The sequence below is a fragment of the Danio aesculapii genome, chromosome 2 (assembly GCF_903798145.1).
Source record: "Danio aesculapii chromosome 2, fDanAes4.1, whole genome shotgun sequence".
In the NCBI taxonomy this organism is placed as follows: Eukaryota; Metazoa; Chordata; class Actinopteri; order Cypriniformes; family Danionidae; genus Danio; species Danio aesculapii.
In genome coordinates, this window is record NC_079436.1 from 24,600,892 (window position 1) to 24,612,856 (window position 11,965).

The 11,965-nt window shown below is 39.1% G+C and overlaps 1 pseudogene; it reads left to right on the forward strand.

The window, feature by feature from the left end:
- Positions 1–245: 245 nt before the first annotated feature.
- On the forward strand, positions 246–11,112 carry LOC130234795 (mpv17-like protein 2; annotated as a pseudogene).
- The last annotated feature ends 853 nt before the right edge of the window (positions 11,113–11,965 follow it).

Below are 11,965 nucleotides of genomic sequence, written 5' to 3' on the forward strand. Positions count from 1 at the left end.
AAGCCTTGTTCCAGCATGTTATTTCGAACATATGGACTACCAGAGGACATTGTGAGTGATCGGGGTGCACAGTTCACCTCACAGGTCTGGAGGGCTTTCTGTCGCCAGCTAGATATCAATGTAAGCCTCACATCTGGGTATCATCCACAAGCTAATGGCCAAGTTGAACGTCTCAACCAGGAAATAGGCCGGTATCTCAGAACATACTGCAGTAGAGAACAACATCGCTGGTCTGAGTTTCTCCCATGGGCCGAATACGCACAGAACTCATTGACTCACTCATCAACGGGAACTTACCCCCTTCCAATGCGTGTTGGGATTTCAGCCTCCATTGTTCCCGTGGTCTGGTGAGCCGTCTTCAGTTCCAGCGGTCGATGAATGGATTCAACGTAGTGAGAGGGTGTGGGACAGTGCCCATGTCCGGCTCCAGCGGGCTTGTGAGAACACAGAGTTCCAGGCCAATCGCCGACGTCGTCCACATCCTCCCTACCAACCAGGACAGCGGGTCTGGCTCTCTACACGGGACATCAAGCTACGGCTACCCAGCAGGAAGCTCAGTCCAAGGTACGTGGGGTCCTTTCAAAATAATTAAACAAATATGAAGTGACTTACCAACTTAGAGCTTCCTGCTAATTACCGATATCTCCTTCCTTCCATGTGTCCCTGCTCAAACCGGTCCACCCGGAGACTGACCCCGGCCAGGAGGGCCGCAGAACCACCCCCACCATTGGACATTGATGGGAATCCGGCATACAGGGTTAATGTGTTGCTGGACTCAAGGAGAAGAGGGGGTCAGCTCCAATATTTGGTGGACTGGGAAGGATACGGACCTGAGGAGAGATCATGGGTTGCTGCCCAAGGACATTCTCGACCCTTCCCTCATCGAGGAATTTCATCGAGCCAGGCCCGACCGACCAGCTCCCAGACCGGCGGGGGCGCCCACGTCGAGCTCCAGGAGTCGCTCCTAGAGGGGGGGGTTCTGTAACGCCACGCCAGCAGAGGGAGCCCTCGCCCCGACTACTGACTCAGCTCCGCTCCCTCTGTGGTACTTCCTGTTGTGCAGTATATCATATGAGTGCTCAGGACCATGCTTCCTTGCGAAGTATTGCCAGTTGATCCTGCCTTACCAAGCGTTGTTCCTAGTGACTTTCATGACTGCTATCCTGTGTATGACCCTGCCTGCCTTGATCACGTACGTTCTCTGTCTTTGCCCTTTTGATCTGTTTGGACTGAATTAGTTGTGTTACTGAACTTCTGCCTGCATATTCTACTACGTCTTCTGGATTTGCCCCTTTGCTTGTCGCTTGGATTGACTGCTTTCCTGTTACCAACTATTTGCCTGTTTATACGTTGATGTCTTTGTCTCTCCCGTTTAATAAACTTCTGCATATGGATTCTAACAAAGCCTCAGCTCCCTCGTTACAACTGTCATCTTTACGGTTCGCGTTCATGTTTCAGGAGGCATGGCTTTGGACGGCAGGGGAGTGACTGTTTTCAAAGCTATTATGCTAACTGATAGCATTTTGTCAGATAACCTACTGCACCTTTAAAGGGCACCTATAGTGAAAAATCTACTTTTCAAGCTGTTTGGACAGACATATGTGTAGGTGTAGTGTATAGACCGTCATATTGGGGTGATATAAACACACCCAGTCCTTTTTTTTCAATTTAACAACATAAAAACAGTGGACCAATTGGATCGGTTTTCAGACCGACCCCAACTTGACGTAGGAGTGCGGTCCCCCTGCCCACCGAATCGATTGACAGCTGCGTATTAACGTCCCGGAAGTCACGTGTATAATCATATTAACAAGAGATGAGCGCAAAGCAACCGGGAATAAAAGGTCTGTTCAGTTTGCTAGGATCATCATCAAATGTGATCAAAAGTAAGTTTCACAAGTTTAAAATGTTTTAAAACAGAGCATGTGTGTAATGAATTACAGCGATTTAGCTTAGCTTTACTTCATCAGCACAGCCGCGTGTCAGGACAATTATAAAAGAAGACGCTTCAATCCCGGTTTGTGAACGTTAAATCAGGTTTATTTTGTACATTAACATAACAGATATCCATACAGCAGTGGAGATTAACTTGTAGCCACATTTGTAGTCACATTTGCATGCAAAAAGAGTGCTAAATGCGCGCACTGTGTGTGTGCGTGTCGTGTCCGCGCTGTGTCTGTGTGTATCTGTGTGTGTGCGTGAACTTCGTAACGACATTGTGTGCGACTCATCGTTGCAACTCAGCTAATGCATCAAATACTCATTGGTAAAGTTCTTACTGTAGTATTTCTCACAAACTCTATGTGAGATCTTCTTCCTTTATGTCTGTCTGTTGTCTGACACAGCCGAGGGAGGAGATTAAGGCACGTAGAAACGGTGGGCAGGGATGACTAGCCTTAAAGGCGCAGTACACCAAAACCGCCTCCTGGTGCAAAAATGTATAAAATAGAATTTAATAAAATGTATAATAAAAAAAATCTGATGGGTGTTTTGAACTTTACGGACACATTCTGGAGACACAAAAGACTTATATTGAATCTGAAAAAAGGGGTAACCTATGTGCCCTTAAATACAGAGACGTGGTAAAACTGTCAATCAATATCGGTGGGTGGGAAAAATAGTATTGCTACGTCATAGTGCGGTGGGCCTCAAAACTGATGAGATTTGGAAAGAGAATGGTCACTCCAATATAAATCTGTACACACATATACCCTACACACAGTTCTGTCTAAACAGCTTCCAAAAGTTGACTTTGCATCATAAGTGATTTTACAAGCTAAAAGCCTCATAATTTACATCAAGAAAAACAACTAAAGATGTAAGAATGAAAGCTATGTGTCTACACCATCAATGTTTATCATTAAATAATAACTATTTTTGTCTGCAATTTTTCTGGTTGGCTGATTCAGTGTTGTCTTCAATGTAGATAGACTAAGTAGTGCAGAAACAGTTCACGGTGCATTTGTGTGAGCTGCATGCACATAAAAGGATTTCACATCACATTTACTGGACACATAAAAAAGAAAACCATACTTTTGGCTCACATTCGCCGAAGCAGCTCTCTTGGTACTATATGAACAGTGGAAATCCACACAGGTCAAATGTGACATTTAAAGCTGAAAAGATCTTTTAAGGGTTTGGGAGAAGAAAGAAACAGGCTGTTGGAGAATTATGGCAGGATGGTGGAGGAACAGGAACGATTAAACAACCCATATCTCTGTCAGAATACTGTCCGCGAGAGATGAAGCAAATCAGACTCTATTTAACATTTAGTGTCAGGAACTTTAAAGTGTTTTCAACTCAATGTTAGAGGGTTAGAATAACAGCAGATCTGTTTGCTTCACATAGTGGTTAAATGTCCCTGCAGGAGATTTTCTGCTTATTAACCGAAGAAGATGGAGATTAAAGCATTGCACTGTGGTAAATATTTTGATCTACGAATCCCTCAAAATTAAGCTGATTCTGTTTCACTGAAGCATGCGAAGTAACACTGTCATTTCTGTGGGTATTTTAGAGAGGAAATACTGTTTGACTTCCCCTGTACCACATTATTTCTGACAAACATTAGTAAGTGTCTTTTGATTCTGCTTTCTCTGCTTCAATACTGTTCAGAGTTGCATTTCATGTAAGGCTCACGTTGCTCTTGGCATTCTTGAGGATTTGCTGTCATGTGCTGATCGGCCTCTCAGGAGTTTTTGGCCAGTATCAACAACCTGAGCTGAATTGTTCCTCGTCTTCCGTTGTCCTCCATAACCAATGAACAAATGAAGAAAACAGTACTTTAGATTTTTAGTATTTCATTTATTATTTCAAATTTCATTATAATTGTATTGTAGTAATACGCCAGACTGTTTATTTAACTTATTTAGGATTATGGGATGCTGTAGCTTATTTGAGGTATTCTGTCATTCATTCACTCACTTGTTAATTTTCCTTCATCTTAGTCCCTGATTTATGTACAGCTTACTAGTACCAGGTTGGACCCCTTTTGTCTTCAGAACTGCCTTAATCTTTCGTGGTATAGATTCAACAAGGTACTGGAAAATTCCTCTGAGATTTTGGACCATATTGACATGATTTGAATTGAATTGTTGGCTGCACATCCATGATGCAAAACTCTCGTTCCACCACATCCCACAGGAGCTCTATTGGATTGAGATCTGGTGACTATGGAGGCTATTTGAGTACAGTGAACTCATTGTCATGTTTAAGAAATGAGTCGGAGATGATTCGCACTTTATGACATGGCGCATTATCCTGCTGGAAGTAGCCATCAGAGGATGGGTACACTGTGGTCATAAAGGGATGGACATGGTCTGCAACAATACTCAGGTAGGCTGTGGCATTGACACAATGCTCACTCTGTACTCATGGGCCCAAGGTGTGCCAAGAAACTCCCCCCACACCATTACACCACCACCACCTGCCTGAACCATGCAAGGCAGGATGGATCCACTCGTTCATGTTGTTGATGCCAAATTCTGACCCTACCATTTGGATGTCGCAGCAGAAATCATCAGACCAGGCAACGTTTTTCCAATCTTCTAATGTTCAATTTGTTGAACCTGTGTGTGAATTGTAGCCTCAGTTTCCTGTTCTTAGCTGACAGGAGTGGCACCCGGTGTGGACTTCTGCTGCTGTAGCCCATCTGCCTCAAGGTTCGAGGTCAGAGATGCTCTTCTGCATACCTTGGTTGTAACGAGTGGTTATTTGAGTTACTGTTGCCTTTCTATAAGCTCAAATCAGTCTGGCCATTCTCCTCTGACTTCTGGCATCAATAAGGCATTTGTGGCCACAGAACTGCCACTCCCTGGATTTTTCTCTTTTCTGACTATTCTCTGTAAACCCTAAAGATGGTTGTGCGTGAAAATCCCAGTAGATCAGCAGTTTCTGAAATGTGCCAATTCACCTGTACCGCATGTCTTTGGACTGTGGGGAAACCGGAGCACTCGGAGGAAACCCGCATGAACACGGGAGAACATGCAAACTCCGCACTGAAATGCCAACTGACCCAGCCGAGGCTTGAACCAACAACCTTCTTGCTGTGAAAAAAATATTATCAGAAACATACTGTGTATATATATTATTTAAAAAAGAAAAAAAAATCAAAGGGGGACTAATTCTGACTTCAACTGTATATATATGTATTACCTGCACACTACTATTACACATTACTATACAGTCATTATAAATTCTTCACAATTTATTTGTCATATATCATAAACATATAACTGACTACACACACATTTCACTATATATATATATAGATATAGATATTATATATATATTATATATATATAGATATATATATATAATATTATAAAATCACTTTCTTCCATTGATATATAATACAAACTACTCTGATAACTACATGCTGGGTTCCACATAATTACTTTGTTGTCCCAACACAAATCGATTAAGTTAGCTTAATCATTTTTACAAATGTAAGTGGGTTGAACTTAAAACAATTAAGTTGTCTCAAAACAACACAAAAGCATAGGGTTGTTTCGGCTTATTTTAAATAAATAGTTTTAACAAAAAAGCAATTGTATTTTTGAGTGCGTCTTCAACATTCAGGTTAGAAGTTTTCATATAATTACTTCTTTAATTTACTTGAAACATGTATCTGTCATTGGAATAGAAATGATACCTGGTCTCCAGATTTTGTTCTGTAAATGATAAGCACTTTATTTTATAAACATATATACCTAAAAAGGAAACCATCTAAGAGAAATAAATCAATGAGGGAAAGAGCACATAGTGATAAAAGACATTAAGGAAGAACTTGCATGGTTAATGTATCACATTTTTATTGTTAAATATTGTATTGTGCTTCAATACTGATTCGGTTATTAAGAAGTTAAATTGGTTTTCTTATGTGTATTCATATTTATGAGTGTAAAACTTTATAATAAACATAAGTAAATTATACAAAAACTTGCTTTTGACCTAATTCTTATTGTTAATATAAAACAAAACGCAAAAAGAAAAGCACATGCATTTATTTAAATAATTAAATTCAAAATGACATACTCCAGAAAGTTCCAAAACAAATGTTTTTTTTTTGTACAAATGTTTACAAAACAGCAAGAGGAGAAGTTTTCTTTTTTAAAGATATTTATTTGGGAAAAGCTCTTAATAGCATCAGAAAATGTTATTATTGTACTAAGAAAGAAATGATGGAAGGATTAATAAATAGAATAAATAAATAAAAATAAATAGCAAGCTTCATAAATGGTGCTTTTGTGTCCTGCAGGTTGTATGTTTGCTGTGGGATGTTCTATGGCCCTTTCATGCTATTGGTACCAGTGGCTCGACAAATACTTCATTGGCAATGGCATAAATAATGTCTGCAAGAAAGTACTCGTGATCAGCTGGTAGCGTCACCGGCACTGGGGGCCTGGTATTTTTAGGTAATTATTTCTAGAATTGATGAAAAATACATTTTAAATACTTAAAATTAGGGCTGGGTCGATATTATATCAAATCACAATAAAATTTGTCAATAACAGTGATAAGCTCTGGACTTTTTTTTACTCTATTTTGATCTAAGAGCCAATCACACAGCAGAAATTTGCATCAATGGGAATCTAAATGTGTGTTGATATTCCTGCATTTCGTTGCCTTGTCCTGCATTTCGTTACCTTGTCCTGCATTCCGTTGCCTTGTCCTGCATTTCGTTGCCTTGTCCTGCATTTCGTTGCCTTGTCCTGCATTTCGTTGCCTTGTCCTGCATTCGTTGCCTTGTCCTGCATTTCGTTGCCTTGTCCTGCATTTCGTTGCCTTGTCCTGCATCGTTGCCTTGTCCTGCATTTCATTGCCTTGTCCTGCATTTCGTTGTCTTGCCTGCATTTCGTTGCTTGCCCTGTATTTCGTTGCCTTGTTCCTGCATTCCGTTGCCTTGTCCTGCATTTCGTTGCCTTGTTCCTGCATTTCGTTGCCTTGTTCCTGCATTCGTTGCCTTGTCCTGCATTTCGTTGCCTTGTTCCTGCATTTCGTTGCCTTGTTCCTGCATTCGTTGCCTTGTTCCTGCATTTCGTTGCCTTGTTTTCCTGCATCTGTTGTCTTGCCCTGCATTTCGTTGCCTTGTTCCTGCATTTCGTTGCCTTGTACTGCATTTCGTTGCCTTGTCCTGCATTTCGTTGCCTTGTCCTGCATTTCGTTGCCTTGTTCCTGCATTCGTTGCCTTGTCCTGCATTTCGTTGCCTTGTCCTGCATTTCGTTGCCTTGTCCTGCATATCGTTGCCTTGTCCTGCATTTCGTTGTCTTGCCTGCAGTTCGTTGTCTTGCCTGCATTTCGTTGCCTTGCCTGCATTTCGTTGCCTTGTTCCTGCATTCCGTTGCCTTGTCCTGCATTTCGTTGCCTTGTTCCTGCATTTCGTTGCCTTGTTCCTGCATTCGTTGCCTTGTCCTGCATTTCGTTGCCTTGTTCCTGCATTTCGTTGTCTTGCCCTGCATTTCGTTGCCTTGTTCCTGCATTCCGTTGCCTTGTCTGCATTTCGTTGCCTTGTCCTGCATTTCGTTGCCTTGTTCCTGCATTCCGTTGCCTTGTCTGCATTTCGTTGCCTTGTCCTGCATTCCGTTGCCTTGTACTTGTACATGTGTGATGACAATAAATTGAATCTAATCTAATAAAAAATATTTGGCTGCTGAAAATTATCGGCAGAAAATATGTTATGCCATTTAATGGACCCTCTAATTGTTGTGGCTTCAGTCATTGTTGGGGTACTTTTTAAACATGTAAGCATTAACAACTTATATCAAAATATATATCGTTATCATTCAATATGGAAATAATTATATCGCCCAGCCCTACTTAAATCTCATATTATACTTAATAAAAGTCTAAATTCAATCACACCTGTTTTTTATTGTATTTAATTTTTTATGAAGGTATGGGAATGATGGAGGGTCACACTTTCGTTGAGGCACAACAGGAATTCAGAGACAAATTTTGGGAGTTTTACAAGGTATGTTGCACTGGTAAACATTTGTTCAAATCGTTAATCTTCATAGCTGATCATGACACTTTCTCATAACCCTTTATTTCAGGCCGATTGGTGTGTTTGGCCAGCAGCTCAGATGATAAATTTCTACTTCCTGCCACCCAAGTTTCGTGTCCTTTATGTGAATATAGTTACTCTGGATGGGACACTTACCTCTCCTACCTCAAACACAGTAAGAAATGTTTGCATCTGTCGCATAATACAAACTCTGAAGTAACTTAAAGGGACAATTCAGCCCAAAATGTTAGTTTGGTGTTAATTTACATCTGAGATGAAGTGTTTTTAATGGAAGAGCATTAAATTTAACAGTTTAACAGCTACCAACATTTCTAAAGTATACAGGCATATATATCTTATACAGGCAAAATTGATATCTGTGTCGGAGGTCTTAAGACTCCAAATAACACTATTTTAGCTAAAAAAAATTTTTATTAGTATTCTAAAAGTAAAATACCAGAAAATTAACAGAAAACTAAATGTAGATGAACTATTCTTTTAATAGTATATTATGTATACTATTTCACTATATATTAATATAATAGTGAAAATAAATGTTTATTTAAAGCAAAGTCCCTTTAAGGCAAGTCATTTCAATCGGCCGCCATCTTTGAAATGGCTCGGGCAGTATGCTCGGCATTCTGTTTCAATAGGGAAACATCAAATTCTCCAAAACTACTCGCCAAGCTTATGATTCCATTTCATATAGCAAATAACCAATGAAATCAAACAACAACTGTCTATTTAGTTTCATTTCTAAATGTTCGTATCACACAAAATCTGCAGAAACTCATGTCTGGTCCATTCTTTAGCGATCACTGAATTACCTTCTCTACTAGAAGGTGGGTTTTATTGCCAAGTAGCGACCGCTGATTGGCTCCTGTACTAGAAGGCGGGGCTTCTTCGTCCTGTGACAGTTACACTTTTCTCCATTCAAAAGTATACGAGTGACATGTCTTGTGTATTCTAGTCTTTGTTTAAAGGCACAGTATGTAATTTTGGCACTAGAGGGCGTGTGTTCACAACTAATTAAAGTGTAGTTTGAGGACGAAGTGACTGAAGCCGCCTTTCCACTTCATACGACAATCGACAAGTAACAGACTGGAAGTCATTCATTTCCAATGTAGAGTAGTCCGGGAGCTGCTTGGAGTTCCGATCATCTCCATATGCTGAAAATTCAGATCCAATTTGAGCTGCGGATCAGTTAAAACATTTTGAACTCCTGGACTGGTCGACCAGATGTGATGTATTTCGATGTTGTCCAAGAAGATCAATGTGTACAAGATGAGAAATAGTAGCTTTTTTGTTATTTTTTGAATCAGAAAAAAGTTTATATATATATATATAAAAACATTTCTATTCATAAATGAACAATAAAATAAATAATTTTTATATGTTGTCTTCACATTCCCTCCAAAATTCTTAGCGGTCTTTGAGTTTCTAGTATTCATTCATTTATTCATTCAACCACGGTGAACCAACAAAGAATAATGGCTCTTGCTTTTGCACTCCTTTATTTCGTACACCATGAGAATCCAGCTTCCCTCCCATGGTGCATGACAACTGAAAAGTTCTGTGCAACTGCCACAAGGGGGCGTATTCCAAAAGTCATGTCTGAATGTCGTGTGCAGTGGAAAGGCGGCTTCAGTGTGGAATCATCTTTTCCTATGGGACTCCTGCTGAAGTCATGTTTATAAATGAGCTAAGTATTCAAGATGAGATTGCTGAAATGAGCATGACGAGGCACAAACGCAGCAGAGCTTTTATTATGCCACAATCCAGCTCTTCTGGCTTTTCTGGTCAAGCAGTAGCTCTGTTTTATCATTCTAAACACATTTTGTTTTTCTGTTATAATGCTGCTCTAATACAACACAGTCTAAAAAAACGGAAATGAAGGGTGTATGATGTTGTTAGTATGATGGCACAGGACACAGTTCATGTTGAAATGGCTTATTTCACGTTCTTCAAAACATTTGGAATAATGTATGTACATAACATAGCAAAATAGTGCAGTGTTTCTCAACCATATTCCTGAAGGACCACCAGCTCTGCACATTTTCCATTGCTGCATCCCAATTCGCATACTATCCTTCCTAAATAGTATTTGAAAATAGAATTAGTATGTCCCAAATCGTAGTATTTTGATAAGTGTATGCCAAAGGTTCCCGGATGGTTTACTATTTCCACTAAAAAAATTGAAGTCAAGAAGTGTCCATACTCTAATCGCTGATATTTCCCACAGTATATTGTGTGTTGGACCTGAATTCAATTAGAACTAAACGATTAGAATAAACTACAACATGATGGACCAACCGTCAAGTAGAGAGGCTTTGGTAAAATTGTTTGAATGACTGTTAATTAATATCTAGCCAACTAGAAAAAATTGGTATAATAAGTCACGTTTTTCTGTATTATATTTCATCTACAACAACAATACTGAACTTCAATAAAGACATGTTTGGACATTAACGTCTGAACGCATAATTATTCAAAGACCTGAGGAGATTTCTCTGCATTAAAGACTCCTATAATGGCAGATTAACCTGCTGCTGCTTCTAAAATAAGGTAAGAAATTAAATATGAAAGAAAGGTGGATGATTTGTGGATGATTGACAGAACTCATAACTTAGCAGCATAACTGTCTGTTAACAAAGTAGTATGTCCCAAAGCTTGCACTCTTCTGTTACACACTCAAAAGTGTATTTTCCTTCACCAAAAAATACATTCTTTTAGAGCGTAGAATAAGTATGCGAATTGGGGATGCAGCACATGTCTCTTTACCCAAACACATCTGATTAAGGTCATCAGCTCATTAGCAGAGACTGAAAGACCTGTAATGGGTGCGAACAGACAAAAAAAGAGAATGCTGGTGGTCCTCCAGGAACGGGGTTGAGAAACACTTCGAGTGGATTTTAGGATATCAAATTTGTTTTAACGTAACAATCTTGCATATTTTGGCCTTTTAACTCCTGACATTATTTAAACAAAAAAGCGAGAGACTCTGTTCCTGGTTGCAAGCTATATTGTGACAGCTGATGAATGACGTTTTGTGTTTTTTCCAGGAGACCGAGTAGAGGTCACAGAAGAAGCTGACGCAACTGCCCTGTGAAGATGTCTGAAAACCAGCTTTGATCACACACACATTTAATTAAATGTTCTTCTGCAGACTGTTAATGGACAGCTTTCTGTCTGTAAATCTCCTATAACAGATTATATCCTGTAAAAATTGGTACATTGCACATTTTGCTTTATATTTGTTTTTAAATAATACAATGTATTGAAACATTTTGAAACAAATGTAATTGTCCAAAATCTGTGTATTTTTGACATATGAAGGGCAATCCTTTTAAATAAATCGGTTTACTTTATAATGACATTTTTAGGGTGTTTTATAATTCATTTACTATAAAAAAGTAATGTTTTCAGTTTGGTCAAGCATGTTTATAATCAACATAATGCCAAAATTATTTTTCTATATACTTGAGAAATGCTTTATGTAACATAAACCGCATAAGCAGTAATGTTACTATTGATTGTTACTATTATGATGTTCAAGAATTGCCTTTACATGTAAATTGTTGCCTAGTTAATATAATTTTTGATGATCAAATTCAATGTATCTAGTCCTTTTGATTTTGACTACTTGGGCTTGTTTATTTAATGGAAGAAATAAACATTTATTTGTGAGTGTGTTGAATATTACCATATATTTACTGTCAGATTGAAATGTAGCATAACTTGAACTTTGAGTAGGAATTGCAAATATGAAAAAGCATTTTTCTTTCTCTCACATGGTATCCATCTTTCAGTGGTGGATGATATTCTTTGGCGGCACGTGAGCTTTGTTAAACCTGCTGAGTGAGATTGACGGGGACACCATTTGACCGGATAGGGGGCTTGCAAACTGATAAAACACAGGTGTTCTGACAACAGTTCCCACAATCTTTTGGTTTTCAGCTATT